Raw genomic sequence first — 26,055 nt, 5'->3', positions numbered from 1 at the left:
TCGAGATCTAACAATGGACGAATTGTTGTTGTATAATATCTATCTGACTTTTTTGTCATTGACCCCTGTGGGCTTGCCGGCAAAACCCCCAAGCAGCAGACACAAGATTACAATCTTATATACCCGTCCACATCACATACACAGCTATTCACATCTGGCCCAGGGTGTTTTTAGAATCTCTTTATTTATGAATCGATTCCGGTCACGGTACACACACACACACACACACCGTGAACCGGTTGTATATAGGTGAGAAGTAACAGGGTAAAGCTGACGTCCGCACGTGCTTGGTTTTTTCAATATATATATTTTTTTACCCAAGGCTTTTCCCGTCGTCTCCCTCGGGATCTTACCTCTCCATACACCTGTCCGGCATTCTAAGACATTTTTTTACATTAGGTTACACACTTAAGTATATACTTAGCCAATATCCAGACGCGTACGTGGCTGTCAAAGCCTGTAAGTAATGCAATTTGTTCACATGTGTGTGTGTGTGTTACTTGGCCATGCTTATCCAAGCAATCTGGTATTGTGTGACAATAATATTAGCCTTCCATGCAGTTTTCAAATAACGATTCTGTAAAACAGCTATACCCACTAATATGCGTACCTGGCATTAACTTATCAACTGAATAAAAAAAATAACTAACTAGTCATATTTTAGTGTAAGCGTGCATAATAAATAGTAGCTACATGCATTATGTTTGTCTTATTGTATTATGCTTTACGGTTTTTATTTGTTTTATCTTATACCGTTTTATAAGTTTTTTTTTTTAAGGGTTGAGATTTTTTTGTTTGATGGTAAAGACACGTGCTGCAAGTGTTAGGAGGGAGGATGTTGGACGGTAATTATTTTTGGGTATGTCAGGTATACGAGCACCTAGGCAGACTATGTATGACTACATTGTAACTCAGGTATAATTACCTGAGTCGGTAGTTTATGGCCTAAGGGCTATCCAACGACGTTTGGAAAGAAGTACTTGACAGTTAACTCCATCTCTAGATACAATGTGATAATATTTTCCAGTAAAATACATTTTATTCGTTCGGTTATGAAGTCGTACAAAACGTCCAACAGAAATCTTTTGGTCGGTATTTTCTATGACAGGTTAAGAGAAATATTATATTTTGGACGGTTACAGCAAATTTTTTTTAAATAAGTATGAGGGGAGGAGAGGAGAGGGGAGTGTTTAAATTAATATCTCTTTATTCGATAAAGATAATAACATGTTGTATACATATTGAACAAATCGGATTTTCGCTTAAGTGTTTAACACCGGATTTAATGTCTCTCCAAGTGTATTATTATTATATCCTTAGGTCGTGACCATTGCCGCCGCCGTCGGTTTACAAAAAAGGATTTGCTAATTTGCAAACAAGATCCTGTCCCCTAGTGTGTTTTTGCACTTAACCGGACACGGCGGCCGTGTCAGACGGTTTTATGTGTATCCATGATGGTCGTACACACAAGTTGTATATTTTATCTTCCGTTTATCTCGCGCCCTTTTTCTTGTATTTGTATATTATAATGAAAATAATATCAAATATATTACACAATTGGCAACCCTCATGTAGAAAGTTTGCAAACAAAACCAATAATTTAATATCAAAAACACTAGCAGCCGGTTTCACCAACTATTGTTATTATTGAATTTTATTTGTTAAGTTAACTTGGTTACTTGGGTTACCAAAGCGGTTACCTCGATTCCAACGTTCTCATTGGTTATCGCGAAATGTGATAATACTGATAAGTGATAATATTATCATTTTATAATCAAAACACAATTAGTACAGCCGGTTTCACCAACAGTTATTAATTACACTTTTAACATAATGTTTTAGTTGACAATTCGTTTAAATTTAACATCAAGTTTCACCACGACTTTATTATTATTGAATTTTATTTGTTAAGTTGACGAAATGTTACTTGGGTTACCAAAGCTTAGGTTACCTCGATTCCAACGTTCTCATTGGTTATCGCGAAATGATAACTGATAATATTATCATTTTATAATCAAAACACAATTTTCTTTACATAACACAATTAACTTTTTGACAAGCTGATTTCGGCTGATTAACTTAACAATCGTTTTAACAGTGTGTTAAGGCTAACAAATCTTGTTAAATATAATTAACAAATAAGTTAAATCCATCAATTAAAGGTATGTTATTTTGCAGCTAATCAGAAACGTTGTGGTATTTTTTTTTTTTTTTGAGAAAAAAACATTGTACACTAACTTTTTCCAGACATCAAAAACTTCCATTGTTTATTGACAAGTTAATTCTGGGCATATGATATTTTCCGTCAGTTATTATTTTTCATTTTTGTGAAATAAAACCGCTTAAGCCCCCAAACAGCGAAACTGTTGTTATTCGAAAGGGGGATTAATAATTTGTTTGTAAAAAAAAAAATACTCCATTATTTTGTATCTCTCTTAATGAAGAATTACCCAAACGGTTCGCTCATTGTTAATGTGCGATGAAATGACAATATGTCAATTATTTTAATAAAGGTATTACATAGACCATGTGTAGACACTCCCATTTCAATTTTCCTATTTGCTCAACCGTAACGGATAAAACAGTTTTGATGGCAGTCATTATTGTTATCACCTAAAATATAACCCTAGGACATTAGCAATGTTAATAATCAAACACATACCGATGGGTTAATATTGTGGCCAATATGTTTCAGTAGAAATGTATTTTTTACCGACCGTCCGGTATGATAAAGATGCTGAAGTCTTCTATGTTTTCTCTGCCAGCCAATTACCACTTTTCACAGTTTTATCCTCTTATTGGATAATAATAATATCTTCATAATTGAAACATTAAAAAGGCGTTTTTAGTTTCGGGTGAAATGTTTGAAAAAAAACGAAACGATACACATCTGTAATGCCTTATAACGTGTTTGGTATATAATATAATTATTTATTTCTGAATAAATGATCTCCTCATTATTCAAGAGCTGTAAAAGATTAATTACTTAACATAGATACCAAGATTACCTACTTGATATCTGATCTTTCCGATTAAATCCTTTCTACCATACACATGCTATACAGATAATGTCGTTTATATACCTACTTCCACTCAACGGATAAAATAAATTACCAAGTCTGAAGACGTGAATAATGCAATGAAAGCAATAATAATTGTTTTAATATAAAAAAAAAACGTATCCGTAAAACTCATTCAATAGAAATAAAGTATATTATAACTATTATTAATATTATTACATAAGTATATAATAAAGTATACTCAAATAACAATGCTAAATAATTAAATACAAACAAGCATCAAAGCGTTAATTTCAAAGTGATTTTATCTAGAGAGGACTAGTACAGTAAAGTATAGACATAATGGATTCAAAGCAACGAGGGGACGGGTAGGTCACAGGTCTACAGGAATTATTATAAATAAAAGTGATAAAATTGAATAAAATCACTTTCGAATAAACGGTTCGATTAAACTTTATCTCTCACACCACACAAGAGTCGACAGTTATGAGCGTCATTTCGTTTCTCACATCTGGCACACCGTCAATGTAAAAAAAAAAATTAAATTAAAACCTAAAAATGGTATTTGAGTAACAAAACTAGGGATTGAATTTTTTTTGGGGGGGGGCTACTAATTTTTAGTGTGGGGGTGCTAAAGTCCTATAGTCTCCCTATACAGGGTGTTCCATTTTAAAATACTAATCAATTTTTCTCCAAAAATACTAATCCAATCAAAAAGTTGCTTATTAGAGACTTATAGAGTACAAATGGGGACGTCTATAAAAAAAAAAATATAAGGTCCAAAATTCAAAATGACGGACTTACGGTCAAAAACATGTTTTTTTAAAATGGAAACCATGTATTTTTTGTTAACCAAACAAATGTTCTTATAAAAACTAACAACTTTTGTAGGAAAAAAATTTCGGTAAACCCCATAATTTAAATGGGAAAACCCATGATTTGTGTAAGTCTCTTTAACTATTTTTAGTTTTGTTATTTTATTTTGATCTTTATGGTAACCTTGGTCATGTGTGGTAACTATGGTTTTTGTCTTTGTGAAACACAGAAAAGAGGATAACGTTAACAATAAAAAAAGTGATAATGTAATGGTAAGGTTAGGTTAGTTAACGATAAACATACCATGGTTACTACTAGAGCTTCTTATTTCACGTGTACACGAAAATACGTGTATTCGAATTTTTGAATAGTTCGTGTTTAAGTTCATATAGTTCGTGTATTCGTGTTTTCGTGTATATGTACATTCGTGTTTTCGTATATTCGTGTTTTCGTGTATTCGTGTATTTGTACATTCGTATATTCGTGTTTTCGTATATTAGTGTGTTAGTATATTCGTGTAATTGTATATTTGTAACTTAATCGCCATTTACTTATTATTGTTTTATAAATTCCGAGTACACTTATTTAATATAGAATTGATTATATACGTAGGTTATCTTTGATTTAGCCTTATTAAATACATAAGGTAAGTGATTTACATAAATTTATAGATTGTGATACAAGGTTTAATTGGATATACTGTTACATTTTTTCGTTAATAATAAAAAAAAAAAATAATAATTTTCAACTAAGAATCTCTTAGTATTAAAATCAACTTAAAATTAAAGAACTCCTAAAATCTCACTGGGCCAATGGAAACATATGTTATACGATTTATAATTAATGTGAATATTAAAAATATTGAGATTAAATGCTAATACCTGCTAATAAAGGTAGTTGAAATATCAATTAGTGATATAATTAAGATTTGAATCTACAATTATCGTCTTAATCCTCTAAATAAACCAAATTCATTACAAATTTGCATTCCCTGACAGAAATATTTGAATGTAATAATGGGTGACAAAAATTATTTACACAATAAAAAAACATTTTTCCTAAAATAAAGACAAATTTATAAATTGTTATAAAATGCAAAATTCAACGATTGCAAGAAAATATGAATATAAAAACAAATTTACAAAAACTATGAAAGCTTTATTATTATTAAACATTATTGGTTACATTTATAATACATTATATTTTATTTTACATTTTATAAAGCTATCTTTGGGGGGGGGGAGATTTTGGGGGTCGAATCTCTCCCTGAATATGTTTTCTGTAAAAACAGGTTTTTTTAATCATCCTAAAAGTATAACATATATTTTTGAAGACATCTCCAATAGTTTGGTCCCTAGGTACTTACAATTTTGTTTTATCGATAACTAGTCTTAAATAATATCTTGATAATAAAAATTATTATTGATAAAAAGTGTACATGAAAGGTGCCCCTTTTGGCAATATAATTATTAACTCTGTACTCTTTTAAAAAACACCCTTAACCCCTCTAAATGAGAAGTAAATTTTAACCTAGGCATTACATTTGAATTTTGCAACCCTGAAAATGTATAAGTTAATTTACTATGAAGTATTTCAAAGTAAAATTAGAAAGATATTAATTTTTACCGATTTTTTTTACTTATATTCTAGACTTGTGTGTGCTATGGCGTAACCATGTGAACAATTGACTATATCCGTACATTCGTTATTCGAATACCCGTTTTCACGAATACCCGTACATTCGTTATTCGAATACCCGTTTTCACGAAGATTCGTACGTGTTCGAATAAAACATTCGTGTATTCGTTACACGAATACACGAATGTTCGCTTTCACGTACTTGACTGAGACCTCTAGTTACTACACATACCACGGTTACTACACATACCAAGGTTACCACACATGACACGGTTACCATAATATGCATCAAAGTAAAATAACAACTAAAAATAGCTAGAAACTTAATTTACAAGTTATGGGTTTTACCATTTAAAATACGGGTCTTACCGAAAAAAATGTTTCACAAAATTGATTAGTTTTGAAAGGAACATTTGTTTGGTAAGCAAAAAATACACGGTTTCCATTTAAAAAAAAACATGATTTTGACCGTATGTCGGCCATTTTGAATTTTGGACCATATTTATTTTATTTTTTAACGTCCTCCTTTGTACTCTAAAAGTCTAATAAGCAACTTTTTAATTGGATTAGTATTTTTGTAGAAAAATCGATTAGTATTTTAAAATGGGACACCCTGTATAATGATTACAGTGTGTAATAATAATTATACGGCGTGCAGCGTTCATTATAGCAACTATAACAACAACAACAGTAACAATAATGATTATAATATTATCATCAAATCCCTTGGCCGGGTAAGGGATCGACGTGGTTGAACACAGTATCAAAGAGACGGCGGGTGCACCTGGACCAGATGTATATGTATGTGTTGTGTGTACCGTTTGCAGGGGCGGAAACGGCGGTTTATTTCGGACCGTTTAAGAGTAATATTTATTTATTTAGCTAGTAAAAAAAATCAAAAAATCACCGGTTTTGTCAAAACATTCACGGGCGACACATAAATAAGTAAGTATTTTGTCTCGAGTTTATTGTTATCGCGGTTATAAGGTTATAATTAATAGCTCGGCGACAACACACACAAGTCCACACGCGAGTCGCCTAATAAAACTGTTAACGGCTAACCGCCATTGCCGTTAAAACGAGCCGACGTGTGATCTGTGTGTCTTCTTGGCACAGAGATCCGAAGACAAAACGCCCGAAAATTACATAAAAATTATTATACATTACACACACACAGGCCGCCGGTATATATTGTGCTTAAGTTTTAATTATTATTGCCACAGCGTGTATGGCTTGGCATCGCGTCAAACGGGTCCCCAATGCCGTGACGTCGTAAACTTTAAGACGTTTAGTCCTTATATATAAAAATAATACCGTCGGTGTGCTTTGTGACGTGTGTAATAATAAAATATAAAATAATATTATAATATACATACACATACACGAGGAACGATCGAAAATAGAACACAACATCAACTGGCGTTATTGTGATGTATAAATATTTCACACTACACTATTTATTTAATGCACATAAAACCCCATCAAAGAACCGCGACGAAACGATCACTGTATTATGCGTACCGGAAATAAAACATGGAAAAAAGGGTTAATTTTATTATACTACCGTGTACGTTTGTTTTTTTTTTTTTGACATTTTCATAATATGTCTTAGCTCTGGCACATAACCGAAAAATCTGTTAGTTACCAAAAGCTTGTTACCAAAAACAGTTACTCTGTTATCTGATAAGAGATAAGAGATTACAGATAAGAGGCTTGTATGTTGTATTCACAACGTTCAAACTAGAACTGAAAAATAAATTCAATAATTTAACAGGTCATTTAATAATATTGTCCAATATAATAATATACTACAACAGTAGGGTTTAATTAATAAGAAATTTAACCATTTTTTTTTTTCATAGTATTTTTTTATCACAATGTGATTTTAATGTGATCTCAATTTTTTTGTCCCCCCTCCCTATCCTTTTGAAACTTAAAAAAATAATGCTATATACTCCACCTTTCTTCCTGCCCTAAACTTGAAACTTCAATAACTTCAAAAATAGTTATCCAAAACTGGTTATCGATAAACGCATGCGTTACCATTTAAGTTTGAAAAGTTGATAAAATGCAATTATTAAAAATTAAACCCAATGAGATATTGAGTATAAAATGATCACCTTGTGTTAGATGTTTAAAAATATGTTTAGCCTGTAAGACGAATGTGTGTAATTAATAAGACGTCATATTGACCGTCAAAGGCGAGGTAACTTAGCCGTGTATCGTTTTATATTATATTATTATTATCTTTGAATTTTGATTATTCTCTTTTTGACGCGTCACTATGGGTAATTGACACGAGTGTCCGAATCGATCATTTAATAATTTAATCTCAAAACATATTTGAAAATCTCTAGACTAAAACACATCGCCAGTACGAATGCCCGTGTGATGCAATCGTTTTTTTTTTTAGATATAAAACAATAAATTATTAATAGTGATAATAATAATAATGCAAGTGGTGATATAATAACACCCTTTGTGCGTTTCAATTGATAAGTGGAATTATTTTTTTAAGCCCAAGTCGATGAAGGTTTTACGAGCTCCCAGTTAGTTTAGTTATACATATGGTGTTGTTTTTTTTTTTGAAAAAGTTCCCACGACTGCCTTCGTATATTGTGTGATTAATCACGTTCGCTTTCGACCAGTGAAATAATTGTATTTTCGCACTAACGAGCATTGTGCTTATAATAACAATTATAAATGATAATAAATGTAATAAACGAGTTCTAAACGGCCGTGTACCGCGGTCATTGTAGTATTAATGGTCTACACCGTATCTCATATAATAATAAGAAAAAGTAAATGTCTTTACTTTGGCACACAACCGAAGAAAAATCGACAGGAAAAAACCTAAAGAAAATATCAGACGATTTATCTGATAAGAGATAAGAGAGATGAGAGATAAGAGGGATAAAAGATAAAATGTCCCCATTGTGTTCGAAATTAATTTAGAGGAATATTCGAAGTAAAAAGAAAACAAGCGACCGGCCGTTTATCACGGTTTAATATTATGCGAATCGGTATTTTAATGCATAATTCACACTTAAGAAGCTGTCATGTCAGACACTCAAGTACAATATACATCTACACTTTTGGTGTGCAACAGATCACCACGTCCTATTTTAAAAATTCTCTGGTACCTAACCTACAATCGTTCTTAACGCGCGGTTTCGAGATTTATATGATATTACAACGCAAAAACTATGTTTGTTCAATCTATTATGGTATTAAAAAAATAATAATCATTTTTGAAACCTGTCTTGCGTGCGAGTAGGTAAGAAGTCAGCGTGCTTACAATAATATATTCCGTAGGAGAGAACACAATACCTATCATCTATACCTTTATATATACTGTGATATTATTTTCTCTCTCCTTCGACTGGTTAAATATGAACCGCCGAGGTCAAAGATGACGCTTTTACGATATGTAATAGACACTCATGTGTGCATTTAACACACACCTATTGTCCCCACGACTGTTTTGACTACCAAAGGTAAAAGATAGGGCGTTAAGTAGGTACGAGTTTTTTTAAATTTAATATTTCCGTTTTCTATGAGCCCAAGCAAAACGGCTCAAAAAATATGTTTAAAAAACATGTACCAAATGTATGAAAATAAAAATTAGTTAAAAAGTTAACTAGACAATGTGCATGATTGAAGTTTAACTTGCTTCTGTTATTACCGATTACTTACCGTGTTATGTTGTTCAATTGAAACCAGTTGGTATTGTTAATTTCATTCAGATAAAGTTTTTTTTTTCATTTAGTTTACACTATAGTTTAAACAAAAAAGTATTAACAATGTTTGTTAAACGCATGACAGGCGTCAAACAGGGTAAACATTTTTTTTTTTTTTAAATAACAAAATTCACTTCAATTCACTTTGCTCAATGTAGTATTATGTAATATGTATTTATAGCATAGAGTAATAATATAAAGAGATGAACTAACATAATATACGGGCTTGTATGCAAGAGCGAAGTAAAAAGTAGGACTAAAACCAGTATGACCACATAAAGGAAAACGAAAGTCTTTATTGATGAACAAACAAAACAACTGGGCATTGTGGTTAATTAATACAAATAAATAGCTAAAACTTATATAACTTATATACAAATTAATAATAATAAATTTAATATATTTTTATCGAATTCAAAAACAATATTTTTTCAAAAAAATGTTATCATTGATATCTTATCACCACGATAATTAGTTTCTTCTATCTTGGCAGACTGACTTTAGTCCTACTTTTTGCAACACATTAAAACTACCATAGCCACCCCCTGATTTATAGTCAAGATGTATGTTATTTATTTATGCCTAGATGGGAAATAACAAGCATAAGTATTTAAAGATTAACATAATCTTTTTAATTGTACTTGATGTTTGCTGGAAAAATGGATGTAATAAATAACAACTGGCTAGAAGTTAGATGTTAGAAGTTTGAGCTTGTTACAACTTGGGTATACATGTATTAGAACCGCGACAATATGATTTCATATAGCTGATGGTTTATTTATTACAGTGAAAACTTGTAAACTATAAAACATGACTTGCTGGCTTGTGTTGACCTCTAAGTGGAAATATATGCAATTACCGGAAAACAATTTTTGTTGGATGTCATTTGAGTCGAAAAATATCTCTTCTCGTTAGCGAAACGACGGAATTTATGAATTGGATTGCCCAAAGGGTACAAAAGCTCTGAATAAAAGATGAGCTTGCCGGGGATGGGTTTTTGTTATTATACACACCTACCACTTGGTAGGTCCAAACGGCCGTTTGAAACCCCACCGTTCTTTTTTGGACACCCTGTATTGTTCTCTGCAGCAACCGTGTGCTACTTGGTCATTAATTAAGTCTATAACAAAATTATCAACATGTGAATCATTATAATTTTTATCACATACAATTTCTTAAGTAAGCGAACAAATGAAGAGACTTTTCATTTTCACCGCTCCTCTTGTGTTATATTTTATCCTTTAGACCTTAAGTATATTATTATAATTTTCTTCTTCCGATATAATATAAAGAATAATTACTTGGCGGTACTTATCGGCTTTAAACCCCGTCGGAGCTGTTCCTGACATTTTTTTATTAATACAAATATTTTTTTTTACCTTATTATATACTTTACAAAAGACGGCTCTTCGGTTCGACTAAGAAGTCTCGTCGTATAAATAATAATAATAATAAGATAAAAAATAAACTTTAAAATAATTTTATAATTTAATAAAAAAATGAATCTATTCTACCTTACAATTATTATTAAATTATTCGGTCGAATGGAAGGATAAAAGGCACGGCCCTATTGTACGACTACTTATCGGTATTTAACACTTGATATTTTTACTGAAAAAATAACCTTAATTGTGTTCAATATTCATTTGTTTTTTCTGCAGTTATTTCTTTTATATTAACAATTATATAGTTAAAATTAATCAGCTTGTTTAATTAAAAATAATATTCGATAAAATCCTTCTAAAAAAAAACCTTCTTGAGAATCTCAAGTTAAAAAAAAATGTATTAACACTTAAAAGTATTCAGTATTTAAGTTTATTACAGAATACTAGAAATTTTGTTCTGTAGGTTTAAAACTCTTGCAGTTGGTTTCACCAACTATTGTTAAATACACCTTTAACATAATGTTAGTTAACAATTCATTTAAATTTAATATCTGGTTAAATTAAGTAAGTTTCACCATAACATTATTATTGTTAAATTCTATTTGCTAAGTTAACAAAACGTTAGTTGGGTTACCAAAGCTTAGGTTACCTCGATTCCAACGTTCTCATTAGTTATCGCGAAATGATAAGTGATAATATTATCATTTTATAATCAAAACACAATTAGTATAATTATGTATAATTCGGTCTATGGCGTTTTAACATATCAATTAACTTTTTGACAAGCTGATTTCGGCTAATTAACTTAACAATCGTTTTAACAGTGTGTTAAGGCTAACAAATCTTGTTAAATATAATTAACAAATAAGTTAAATCCATCAATTAAAGGTATATTATTTTGTAGCTAATCAGAAACGTTTGTGGTAATATTTTTTTTTTTTGAGAAAAATACATTGTACACTAACTTTTTCCAGACATCAAAATACCTTCATACCTTTCATTGTTTATTGACAAGTGATTTATTGATAAGTGATAATATTATCATTTTATAATCAAAACTTAATTAGTAATGTTTAATTCGTTCTGTGGCATTTTAACAAGCCGATTTCGGCTGATTAACCTAACAATAATTTTAACAACGTGTTAAGGCTAACAAATCTCAATGAAACCCGATTTTCGCTAACTAATTATTAAATATAATTAACAACAAGTTAAATTCTTAACAAATGTTGGTGAAACCGGCTGAATACGTTTTACAATAACTGAAGGATTGTTATCAATAGAAAAAGTCGAAGGCTAAGTCTCACAACCCTTGACTTATCAAAATGCCAACCCTTATTAATGTAATGAAATAGTAATAATAGTGTGACGCAAAATAATGTAAACATTTCTTGTTATGAACCACCAACCACTTCCAAGTACTGACCTAATTAGAGCGAAACGTTTCACATAATATTATGATATATTGTGTTTTCTTATTTTCATTTACCTTTACCTCGGTTCAAGTGATATTGTTCTGCTGCCCCTCGTGTCCCTATAATATGATGTTGTTGTACAGAAGCGCCTCCGGACCTCATGGGGTAATTACTCTTAGCCACATAATAACGCCGTTTATATTATTACACCAGGCCCCGCCGAGGGTTCCTTCTACAATATAATATGCGGTTCTTGCACTTCAATATTTTTATTTATCGTCGGTTCTGACAACACACACATTTGCCCGGTGGTGGTAGGTATCTTCTTCTTCTTCTTGTTAATCGCAGACAAAATGGTAATTCAACAAGACGCCCACACAACACCACTATAGCTGCTGCGTCCGGTCGTAAACACATCGGATTTGCTCGTGGTGGTGTTCCTTTGGTATTTAACATACATCTACAATCCAAACGCATATCTCAAGAAAGTCAACAAGTTCTCTGTGGAGAGCACGAACACGTTTTTTCACCCTTAGACAGTACAAAAAAAAATTAAATTAAAATAAAACGTGTCGTGCACGTAATGTGGAGTCGATCCGAGTATAATAATTATGTGCATACATATAATAAAAGCTGTACTAAAGCGTTGTAAATTGAATATAATAATCTAATATAACCTGAATAATTTTCGGTTTGAAATCAATTAAAAGTAGAAAACCATTTCTGTTACATCTGTATCATTATTATCAGTCGGTTTCACCGACTTCTGTTAATTACGGTTAGTTAGGTTACCAAAGCGGTTACCTTGATTCCAACGTTCTCATTGGTTATCACAAAATGTGATAACCGAAAAGTGATAATATATCTTTGTATTTAAATCTTTCACTGACTTATTGTTTAAGACAATTAACAATAAGTCAATTCCTTAACAAATGTTGGTGAAATCGGCTGATTATTATTACCTTTTTAATCCGGCTAATGGACCGCATTTTCAACACACATTTTGTTATTATTTCCTTATTGATTTTCCAATTCATGTTTCCATTGTTTGTTTATATTCTGTTACCGTTAACCCGTTTTTTGTGTTCAACACGTGTTTTAAACCGCATCAGACACATTGATCAGCTGTATATTATATAGTCTATTCGCGTTGGAAATCGTTTTCCAGAACCTTAGCTCAGGTCTAATAGCTGCGCATATATAAATTACTGTGCTCGGGTTTATTTCTGTATGTATTGCTCTGATCAAAGCATTACAAATTAAAAAAAAAAAAACACTGCAGCAACTTTATTATGGGCCGTTATTCGCATTCTGCCGGACGACGACGCGACAAGGTCTTGGTATTTTTGTTATTCTTGGTCATCTATCTTGTACACAAGGCATATACTTACTTAGTAATCTTGATCACCGAGCAGCTTCTGGTACTACACACATCTGCCAAGTTTATCTCGTTTGTCTTGAGATTTATTAATAGGGATAGGGTATTAAACGCGATATTGAAGAAAACGTTATAACGTGTCACAACATAAGTGTTCAACGTGTAATTTTATATTATATGACTTTTTTTTTTTAATACAATGTTATAGCATTTTTAACAAAAGTACCACACAGTGAACCTGATTGTATAATATATTATATTTGTCACACTCGGATAGTAATTGTCATCTTATTATTGACAATATATGGCTACACCCGAAAATCAAAAATAATTTACAACCCGTTTTTGCCCGCAACAGCAATAATCGTATATTATTATAATAATATTTTTTAAACAGTTTTGTCGTCTAGACCTTGCCGACATATCTTTTTACAGCCAATAAAACATCAACTTATTTTCTTCCCCTCGATAAGACAACAGCATTGTGTTTTGTGTGTGTATCTCATCTTCTTGACTTGTTTCTCCCAACGCGGATTCCATTCCGGACACGTTGTAGGTATGCGCCCCAGGAAATTCAAATATTCAAATTTAAGTTGAAAACATATTATTATTATTATTATTTATTATTGCACATATTCAGCCGGTTTCACCAAATACACTCTTAACATAATGTTAGTTAAATACATTTAACATGTGGCTAAATTAAGTAAGTTTCACCATAACATTATTATTGTTATTAAATTCTATTTGTTAAGTTGACAAAACGTTAGTTAGGTTACCAAAGCTTAGGTTATCTCGATTCCAACGTTCTCATTGGTTATCACAAAATGTGATAACTGATAAGTGATAACAATATAATTTTATTATCAAATCTCAAATAGTAACAAATCTCGACGAAACCTAATTTTCACTAACCAATTGTTTAAATATAAGTTAAATCCTTAACAAATGTTGGTGAAATCGGCTGATTATACACTATATCATGTGGCCTCGGGATAATGGGTATGTATTTATCACGCCGTTACGCGAATATTGTCATTGTTGGACAATAATATTTATCATACAAAGCCGTGTATAGGTGTATACTCCTATTAATAACGTCTGTTCCCTTTGACAGTGCCTACTGTAAAATATGCGATATGGGGTCGTTTGTATGACATGGGGGGGGCTTTGGGGTGGTGGAGGTGAACTGCTGCTGCTGCTGCTGGTGCTGCAGAAAGAGAGAAAAGCGGCTAAAGAGAGATGAACACACATTGAAACACAGTGGCTTTGTGAAGATTTTTATCGGCTTTACGCGCATAAACACATCTAACATACATAATATACATACATCTTGGGTACTTGGGGTTTTGTAAGCGAGATATTGTGGAGAACCGGTGGACCACCTGCGCCTCGACCATATCCTTGTTGAACAGATCTCTCCTCCTGTGGTGGTTTTGCCGGATTTCATGTGACGGCATTCCTTGGTCGAGGGTCAACAAATAAAAATAAAAAAATAGTAAAAAACGCAACTTTTCTCACAATATGGCCAGGTTAAACAAACAGGAAGAATGCATAAAAACAATCTTTTCAAATAGGCAAGTGCAAGTTTCCACACACATAACCAGGAAACCGACTTTTACCTCTTCCTTTACACTAGACTTATGCCATAATTTCACTCATCTATTTATGCATAATAATGTAACTTACCGTTAATATTATAAAAACATAGGTTTTGATATTTGTTTTAACTTTGATGCAGAACTACGAGATGGGACTTGATTAAATATAGTCATATTAAATTATAAAAACCATAATCGACGTTTAAATTTAATTACACTATATTATTACATAATGATGTGATCATAACAAAACTATAAACACTTAATTTAATTTAACGTATGATGTACATATATCGATTTTATTAGATTATATTTTTTTTATAATAGTAAATTGGAATTATGTGATTATTTTATGTGTTGGGTATTGTTCGATTTCCCATTCCGGTTAAGGCATTTCGTTTGATCGTTAGACATTAAATTGTTTATAAGAAATCGACAATGAAGAAAGTATTTGAGCTTATTTATGCATGTTTATCGTCTTCGCTGTTCGTACACAGCCGACATCACTGCCAAAGATACTATAAACAGACTTACTATAATTTATGGCATGTCTATCGCGTACGCCGTAATGTGTTCTCCTTATACATATATACGTCTTCTGTCATAAACTACTGAATTTTCTTTCGAGTAGGTACTTTGTGATTGACTAGCATGAAAATTAAAAACTTCACCACAGTGTGTGTCTTTTGCTTTGACGTTTTACTACACTGGCAAGAGGCTAAATGAAAACTAAATCCCATTTGCTATTCCAAGTAGCGGTGGTGATACCACAGAATAGATAAAAGCAGAAGGGTCACTTTCAAAGTAAACAAAAACGTGACGGCCATGTTGAAAAGGCATACATAATGACTGTACCCTTATCTTTTCCTATCTATTTAGTACTATCAATTTAAAATATTGATATTACGGTTTGTATTTTATAAAATATATTTGTTTAAATTAGTTATAACTTAAATTTTTTAATTGGTTAATACATATTAAAACCTCTTAAAGCAATTTTTCTAGTCATTAAATCAATTATTGTTTTGACTTTTGTTCGAAAAATTATATTCTACTTTTAGTTTTACGAAAATGGTCACACTGCGACGCTTTAAGACTATGGCCGTCGTGTTTTTATGTGATAAGTATCTTCGCCATGTTAATTTTTATCAGTGTCCGGGGCCTGATAACACGACAAAAACATAAGTCTTCTAAAACGATTTGTTTGGAACATGTAGTATCACTTTGTTACCGTCTCTTGCAATGTGTTAATTATACCGCGGATATGACCAACGTTTAATTTCAAAACTAATTTCCTTCAAGTCCTTTGTGAAACCATTTATGTGCGTAGAACTTCTGAAGACTGTTTTACTTTCATATTCTTGGAAAATCTTTTATAAGAAAAAATTGGCTAACTAAAATTATTATTCTGTTCTAAAGAAACGGTTTGTTATATTAGACGTTACTATTTGAGCAATTGTTATTAATAGTTAATTTTTATTATCAGTTAATAATTGCATTACGTCACTCGGTTTCAATGCTATTAAGGTAGATAATAATAATAATATATAATTATGTTAATTTTAGGTATATCTTGAGAAATTAAGTTGGTATATTTATCGCTAATGTGCTCATAATATACTGTAAGCTATAATTTGAACAGATTTTTATCATAAGAAATTAAACCCAGCTCTTGCCTGAGTGCAATGCATGTAACTAATAAGTATTTAATTAATAATCATGGGTATATGTTGATTTAGTTATTGATAGAAATATATTATCTTAGCACATTTTATCTGTGGAATAACACTTATGCACGATTTTAATGTTCAAAGGCCGTTTTAATAAAAAAAAAGGAAGAAATAATAGGAGTTCTTGTTTTAAACAACTTTAATATCTTTGGGAAAATATTTATGTCAAAAAGTTTTTTTAATAGACTGTCTACAGCTGTTGTATAAACGGTGTAAAATTGTTTTCTTTTCTTTGTTTAGCATACATATTACAAAATAATAATAATATTTTGGGGAAAAAATATTTAATAAAACTCATTTTTTTTTTTTTTTAGAAAGTTTTCAAGTTTATTTATTGTTCGAATATGAATACTGTTGACGTTCAATCGGTTGGAAAATAAAAAAAAATCTGTTATGTTAACACCGGAAAATAAAAGCGATATTATCCTTTTAGAATAAAGAGTTCATTTTTCAAGTATTGCTAAGCACAAAGACCAATAAGTAATTGAATTCCAATAGTTGTAATGAAATTAAAAGTATAATTTCTAAGCGTGGCCAACACCGTTGTGTAATCAATCAAAATATAATGTACTTAGTATACTTTATATTATCAGGTGCGTTTGGCCCAATGAACCATTATTAGAAACCGTGTCTTCCATTGATTTAAAACACCTTAAGTGAGTGGTTTATCTGATGTGCATCACAAAAAGCATCCATCACACCACACAAGAGTACCACTGTATAATATAACTAATTATTTGAAAATCCATTAAATTGAAACGTGTGAAAGCTGTTGAACTTGAGACTAAAAATCAAATTACTGAACTATGGATGATTTATTTTTATAAGCAATTTTTGGGGCCACGATTTTGTTTGAATATAATAAATTAAAATCGACCTCCAAAAAAAAGCAAAAAATATTTTATTCCCAAAACGGTTTTAAATGAAACGTTCCTTTTATGTTTTTTTTTAGTAAAACGGTTTTAAGAAAAAAAATTATGAATATTAACGCGCGTTTTCCTTTGGAGGAGAGTAATTTTTTAAATTATTACCTTCGAGCTACTTTTGGGTCCTTTTTTTTTCTAAAAACGCTAAACTCATTTAATATTCAAAAACGTTTCACCTAAATAACGTCGTTAGTTAGCGTCGTCCGTCGTTGATTTCTTTTCAACGGCACCGCCGCTACATCTGTCAAAGACTTTATCTGGCCTGTGTTTTCATTTAAAAAAAATGAATGGGAAAAAGAAATGAACAAAATAAGTAACCGCGGCTCTACCTAATACCTATATAGTACAGGGTGTCCCATTTTAAAATACTAATCGATTTATCTCAAAAAAATACTAATCCAATCAAAAAGTTGTTTATTAGAGACTTTTATGCCGAGTTGCCCCAAATATTTACACTGAGATAAACCCGTTGAACTAGGGTTAAAATAAATTCTGTTGCATAAACCATGTTTTATGCAACAATCTGTTGTTAAAAATGTACTTTATCGCTGTATAAAAACGTATTCATAGTTAAATTTCGTTATCAATATTTTGCGTTAAAGTGGTGATAATGGAAATGTGCTTATCAATTTATCATTGATTAGACTCTGTGTGATAATAATATTAACTCTTGCTGCTGTACCATTTATTCGATAACCAGTATACTGGTAATAACCTGAATATACCTGAAATGTATAATTTGAATGGCATACAAAATACCAGACCAGTTAAACTATTTAGACTGTATATGTTGATGACTGATGAGTATTGTTGGTTTTTTTTATGTGTCAGTTTACTACACTTAAACTTTTTAATTAGTTGCCCAATTTCGTTTGTACATAAGTGACTCTGCAGTGATTAGAAACATACACCTTATTGTCATGTGGTGAGTTCATAGTCTACTATTTCTATTTCAAATAATATTTTACACACAGGATATTATTATTAACTCTGGTACTGCTGATACCATTTATTCGATAGCCAGTATACTGGTAATAACCTGAATGTAATGCAACGTTTTAGCAACACTCGTATATTTAACACATATTAGTTTAACAAAAGTTAGTTTATAACAAGTTTTGTGCAACCGGGCATTAGAGTATAAAGGGGGACGTTAAATAAAATATGGTCCAAAGTTCAAAATGGCGCCGACTTACGGTCAAAAACATGTTTTTTTTCAAATGGAAACCATGTTTTTTTGTTAACCAAACAAAAATGTTCTTATCAAAACTAACAAATTTTGTAGGAAAATGTTTTCGGTAAAACCCATAATTTGTAAATTAAGTCTCTCTAGCTAATTTTAGTTTTGTTATTTTATTTTGATGCATATGGTAACCTTGGTTTGGTGGTAACCATGGTTTTTGTCTTTGTGATACACAGAAAAGAGGATAACGTTAAGACATTCTTAAAAAGTATCTTTATCTTTGTTTTTATTTTTGCCTTTGTCTTTAACATTTCTCTCTAACGCGTCTCTAATAAACAACTTTTTGATTGGATTAGTATTTTAAAATCGGACACCCTGTATATTTTGTTTCTGAGCAAAACCGGCCAACAGCAGCAGAAGAAGAAGTTCCAATTTGTATTCAACAAGTATATATATGCACAGAACGTCTAGTCAGGTTTTTCCTTTCCTTGTGTTTATGCCACCGCATAATACATCTTATCTATGCCAAACGCGTCTTGGAGTCTGAATTCGATTTTCACCCCCTACCTACCCCTCCACTAATCTCTATGCCGTGTGACAGCTATAATATCTTAAATTTGGCCCAACGACAAATATTTTGGAGTCCACGCAGGTCTACTGTCGGATCCCAACAATATTATTATTATTATTATTATTATTATATAGTATGATCATCCGGACCCAAGACGGTCAGGGTCGTTTTTAATGTGATCCCTAGTATCCTTATAGGATATACTAGGTCTTCTAGGGTAAGTTAGCTGTTGCTTCTCAAATGTAACACGACTACAATAGTTGTGCACACACACATGCCTGTTGGGATTTTTCTCTTTATTTTATTGTGTTTCAGCAAAGACAAACGTCTTAAAAAAAAAAATATATATATATATATATAAAGACTCGGTAATAGTGCGCACAATAAATAATAAATCAACCATTGTGTCCGTTGCGTCAAGCAGTCTAGTCCTTCACACGTTTTTTGTACCGATATCATCGTCCTATTGACTCGGATGACCCGTGACCGCAATGGGAGTCCAATATAATAAAATATATTTTTTTTCTTTATATGCAGTTTGGTCATTTAATCTCGACGACGGTCAAATCGTTTGGTACTTTACAATAATATACTTTATAATAATATTATTGTGTTGTACACATACATTGGTGTAAACGTTTAAACTGTTGTCACTATTGATATAATACACAAGATCTTTCATCGATTGATTTTTGTAGAAAAAAACAGATACAGAATAGAAGCGTGTCGAGAAAAATTACATAAAATAATGTATTGTAAGCAATAGTATACTTAGTTTTAATGTTCAAAATTATCTCCACATAAATGTTGATTTACACATTTAATAAATTAATATCCAACACCTCCATGCCATAAGAAAGCATGGGTTCCCGTTATATAGAACTAAATGTTTTACCAGTAAGTCTTTTTTACAAAAAGACTTACCTCTCTGCCACCAACTCAAGCTTTGCTTACATGAGGTAGATAAACCATAAAAATATTTATGATTGTAAATAGTAAAAAAATGGTTATTTAAATTAAACAATTAAAAATAAATTGTTAATAGGTACAACATTTTACATTTTATTTGTATACCATTTTATTTAACTATTGATTAATGTCAATAATAAACAGTCTACTTCATTTAAAATTAAAATAATAATATTACTTTAGACCCAGATGCAAGGAATAAAATTTATAAAAATAAATAAATAAGTTTTCTCTAATTCTCGAGAAATCCTAAATAAATATTAGGAATTATCTAAGCTATTATTTCAACATATTTGTCGAATGACAAAATTAATTTTCGAGAGTTTTAAGACTCCTCAAAACACTTCTCTTAGCGTCCACAAAATCTTAGCAATCGAATTGGCATAGCTCCTCAGGGCTTATTTTTTTTTAATCTATATTTTGTCAAGTCTTACATAAGCGCTTAGATGGGTCTAAACCCCTCAAGCCAAAGGGTATACAACAGCTATTCCTTTATTAAAGTTTTCACAGTGTTTTTGTACTAATGTTCCAGAATTTTTCTTAATTACAAAAGACAGTCGACACACATTGAATAATTCATTTATTTCTTGTCTATCTTATAGAACAATGACGACCTAAATTATTATAACCTACCCCGATTATATAATATTATGTTATACATGTAGTGTTTCAAAGGAATTTAATTTTTGAATGAAAAATTCAGCTCACACAGGCACAATGCACTTGTGTTGGACCGGATAGCAAATTATGCGTTCACTGTTCAAGATAAAAATCTATATAGACCACTTTGGACAACAATGGGGACTACTTCCAAATTCTTTAAATACGTGATCAGTGTTTGTAGCTGAATTACTAAAACATTGTCTTGGATTTGAACTGTATTTTTCATTCGTGTCTATCATACAAACGATTTGTCGTTAAACCATGTTTGTGTACCATCTGTATAATATTCTTTTGTCCAACTGTTGGCGGGTAATTTTATTATCATCTCTCTCTGAACTGAATGCACAGCATTCGAGACATATTATTATGGTTTTAGTGCATAAACGTTTTAATTTAAAAAAAATAAGTATATTAGGTAACTACTCGGCTAAACCAACACACTTCTAATAATATTTGCCAATTTTATTTTTACTATAATAACTCATCCATATATGTATTTACCAATCGTAACAATTGCATTCGTGGCATATAAATATTATTATAATTATGATATTTAAACCTGTTACTGCGATTTTTTTTTCTTTAAGTAAAGTCGTCTTACATGCTAACCGTGTGTATATATAACATGCTGTCTCACCAGTCTGCTGGCTCAATTCCCTATAAACTTATCAAGCACTATCCCATTTTGGGTTGTTTGATTATTTTTTACACAGCGATTGAAAAATAAATCAGTTGTATACAAATATTATTGTTTTTATTCCAATATATTATGTTTACACTACGTTGAGACTAATCTGATGATGTATACTAATCTGCTGACGCTTAAAATTAAAAACACATTCTCCAACGTTTTATCCAAAGTTGGTGTAAGTATTTATGATTTTTCATAACACTATTAGCGAGAATTGAATTTTTTTTTTTACACCATAAACATAACCTATAGTTCTTTTTTTTTGAAAAAACTTATTAGGATTTTTTATTTGCTCCTTAACTTAATCGTTTTATGCTTGTTGGTAAATGTTTGTACTTGTTCTGTGTATTTTTGTTATGGGTTAGGAACGACCAACAAAAATGTTGAAAAGAATCACAACTTTTTTTTTTTTATAAAAGATTTGATCTGTTCTGTTTGATATGCTTTACAAGTTAATCAAATTATTAAATCAGTATATCTGTGTTTTGTAAAAGTTGTAATTTTTAACTCTGACAAGAATTACATTCTATCTAAAGTTTTAACTATGACACGGACTGACAACGCAATGTACGTGGATTTCATTAAAAACTCACAATTTCTCTTTTTATTTTGGTTTTTGTTTTTCAACCGACGAGTGTAACTGACAGTTGGCATTTTTTCCTCTTATTATTATTTTTTTTTATTACAATCTTTAAATCAGAAACATGCATTTCGCACTCAAACACTGCGAAAGCGATTAACCGACTGGATTTAATACGGTGAAAAAGAGGAAAAACTGTTTAAAAATTAAATAGATTGCTGTAAAGTGGTCAATATTATTTTTAAGAAAAATAACCTATACCTATTGCTTTTTGTCAAAAAAAAATGTACACAAGCTGTCATACTATTATACTTATGGAATACATTATATACTTGTCAGCAGAGTATATAGCTTACCTGTGGCCGCCATTGTTTTTTAGCAATTACAACTGCGTTGGTTTTGTATTTAATTATATTTATCCGGACCAATGGGTCTTTTGTAGTATCACATGAATACTCATAGCTGTATTCTAATGAGACGTGTAGGTACTACTATAGCCCATCGACAAATCAATTCCAGTCGGGTAAACCCTTTCAAAGGTTTTCGGTATATAGGTATGTGTGTAAATACCTACAATAATAATCCTATGGTGTGTGTGTATACTGCACAGGATAACCATTGAATAACGTTGAGTGCATTCAGATGTGTGTGTATGTGTGGGCAAATCAAATATTGCATTCATACATAAACTAATAATGTCATAATCGATATACCTTACCGTATGTAGGTATGTATAACTGCGACTGTGATTGGCTTGTAATAATTAACACAGCTTTGAAGAGGTCAGACTTTTTTATTAAAAATAAAAAAGTCCTTTTCCTCAGACGAAGATTTTAAGAAATTATTATAAGCTCCTGAATCCTTTTTATCTATATTCCAGAATATAACCGTGTACTTCAATAATTTCTCTTGACATTACAATGTCACTTAAACGTTATCATCGTTTATTATTATAACATCATAAATAATATAGAATTATTATGTATGGGCTTTATTAGAGGTCGAAATATTCATGTAAAATCTTGGCTTTATTGGAAATAATATAGAAATGTCTACAAATGTTAAATTGAGGCGCCAAATATGACTGCTCTAAGACGACAGAACAGATAAAAGCAGAAGGGTCACTCTTAAAGTAAACATCGTGATGGCCATGTTGAAAGGTCATACATGACCGTACCCTTACCTTTTCTTATCTATTATCTAGTACTATCAATTTAAAATATTGATTTTACGGTTTGTATTTTATAAAATACATTTGTTTTAAATTAGTAATAACTTAAAATTTTCAATTGCTTATACATATTAAAACCTTTTAAAGCAATTTTTCTAGTCATTAAATCAATTATTGTTTTGACTTTCGTTCGAAAAATTATATTCTACTTTTAGTTTTACGAAAATGGTCACACTGCGGCGCTTTAAGACTATGGCCGTCGCGTTTTTATGTGATAAGCATTTTCCCCATGTTAATTTTTATCAGTGTCCGGGGTCTGTTAAGATATCCAATGAATAATGATACTTAGTCCTTTTTTTTTTACTCAAAGTTATATATTTTTTGGTGAAAAGTGCTACGCATAATATAGAAAGATTATTTTGCTTCAACCGTGTGAAAATCAAGTTTGTAATTATAAGAAATACCCAAGTACAATTAATTATATAGGTAAGTGATTTGGAGTACCTTAATTATACCATAATGCACCGATTTATATATATTATAGAACTTGTATTTTGTATACTTACCTACTTACAATTATTTGATTGCCGCAGCCAAAATGTATTTTTGTTTTGTAACCATCCTGCTTGACTAGCTGGCTACAGTTTAATATAGTGTTGCCTATGAAATTAATAATTATCCCGTTCTCGGGTTAGTATGTAAATTACTGCAGGTGTAGTACACTTTGACGGTTGACTATTATCTAAGGATTTTTGATTTTTACAACAGTCTGATATAATGTATTTATGTGTGGTTTTTTTTTAGATTGGTCTACGGTTGTTCGTTTCCGGAAATAAGCTGTAATACTGGTAACTGGTTTTCTTGTTACGAAATGCGCAACGTTGCCCAAGTATACACACAAATGTATGTACTTAAGCGTGGGACCCTAAACACAGTTGGCGCACACAGCTGGAGTGAACGTCCGACGGCGATTATAATAAATATTACGGGGATTTATTAACAAAACACTGGCGGGCATAATTCTAACAAAATTATCTCAACATAATATTGTATATAAGCGAAGACCCCACGCTGAAAAACAAAGAAATCATCGATTGGGTTCACAACAATTAATTGGCGATTGGACGATATTTTCAATTTTTTTTTTTTTATATTTTTGGTTAATTTACCCCTTGTTTTAAAAAAAAACCCGGTTTTAATTCAGCCAGCACAGTTCTGTGTGCACGCGGTTTTGCAGGCGGTGAGACCGATTCCATTTACATGTTATTGTATTTTATCCGAATTAATTAAAACGATATTCGCTACCCCCCCGTACTTTAGAAGGGGCATATTGTACAGTAGCAGTATATATATGTATATATATATATATACATTTACACCGTGGGGTGAATTTTGAATGGAATTTATCCTGCGGCAAAACATCCCCTTTTTCCGTGAACGCGCACCCCCTACCCTGTTGTCGAGGCCCATCCATCGCCAGCCCTCCGCCGAATAAACACAGACGTCTTGTGGAATCTAGTCTGTATAGGATATATAATAATTATCAAGGCGGTATAATTGAGTCGTTACATTAGAACTACTCCCCAAAGCAATTCCCAAGACAACAACAATGACTGTATTGTATCATACACACACACACACACACACTGTATACAAACGTTTATAATACCCATCCACCAGTTGCCCTTGTGTGAGTTGTCAACTGCGATTTTCGCATGTGTTTAAACGCCAAAAGTCAGTTTACCGTTTTATCAAATAACTGTTGCCAATATTGGAGCCTTTATTAGTTATTTAGGCATCACGCCAAATGGACCAATAATGTTAGTTGAAAAAAATGTATACATTTAACGGCTCACTAAAATTAAGTTAAAATTCTACTAATATCTTCTAATAAACTTGAGTTTTATTTTGGCATAGGTGTACAATTATTTAGTTATAATACAATCATTAGACTGTGTGTCAAAATAAGATTTTTATTCCTACCCCTCTCAGATCGTTATTTTAGCCCAAAACGATAAGGTGAAAAACATGTGTATAACAAACGAATTAAGCAGATTTCACGTTAAAATTCTATTAATATCTTCTATTCAATTTCAAAGTTTGTTGTACTTGTATTTTTTTTTTAAGGTTAATGTGTGTGAGTAGCACGTTTTGGCCGTATGTCCTCCTGTTATCACACCTCCTCCTATTATCACCGATAAGAGAGGTCCATTTGTTAACGCAACTCCATATCATTAAAATTACTTCTGTCATTGAGATAACTCTTATCGCATACATAAGAGAAGGAGGTGTGATAACAGGAGGACATACGGCCAAAGCATTCACCAAATTGCTCGACTTTATTGATCTAGCAATAAAATTAATTTAATTTAAACTACTTTCAGCTTGATGTCGGAGCTAAAAAATAATAAAACAGGCTTAAAAAATTAATATTATATATTTTTATTTTTAAAAGTTCTCTTGATATTTTTTTAATACTAAAAAAAATGCACACAATATAATACTTGTTGAAACTGTTATTTTTAATAATTGCATGATAATACTTGACATCTTACCGTTGAGGAAGTACCTATACCTG

General features: G+C 31.3%; 1 protein-coding gene across 1 annotated transcript in view; it reads left to right on the top strand.

The window, feature by feature from the left end:
* The window catches only part of LOC126847547 (netrin-3-like), a 73,138-nt gene that overhangs the window by 2,278 nt on the left and 44,805 nt on the right, over positions 1 to 26,055 (top strand). The window lies entirely within an intron of this gene.

Source organism: Adelges cooleyi, unplaced genomic scaffold, assembly GCF_023614345.1.
Source record: "Adelges cooleyi isolate 19-005CV unplaced genomic scaffold, UGA_ACOO_1.1 ACOO_flye_CR_arks_rails_tigmint_CR_PRNA_108, whole genome shotgun sequence".
NCBI lineage: Eukaryota > Metazoa > Arthropoda > Insecta > Hemiptera > Adelgidae > Adelges > Adelges cooleyi.
This window is presented reverse-complemented; position numbering and strand designations above follow the sequence as displayed.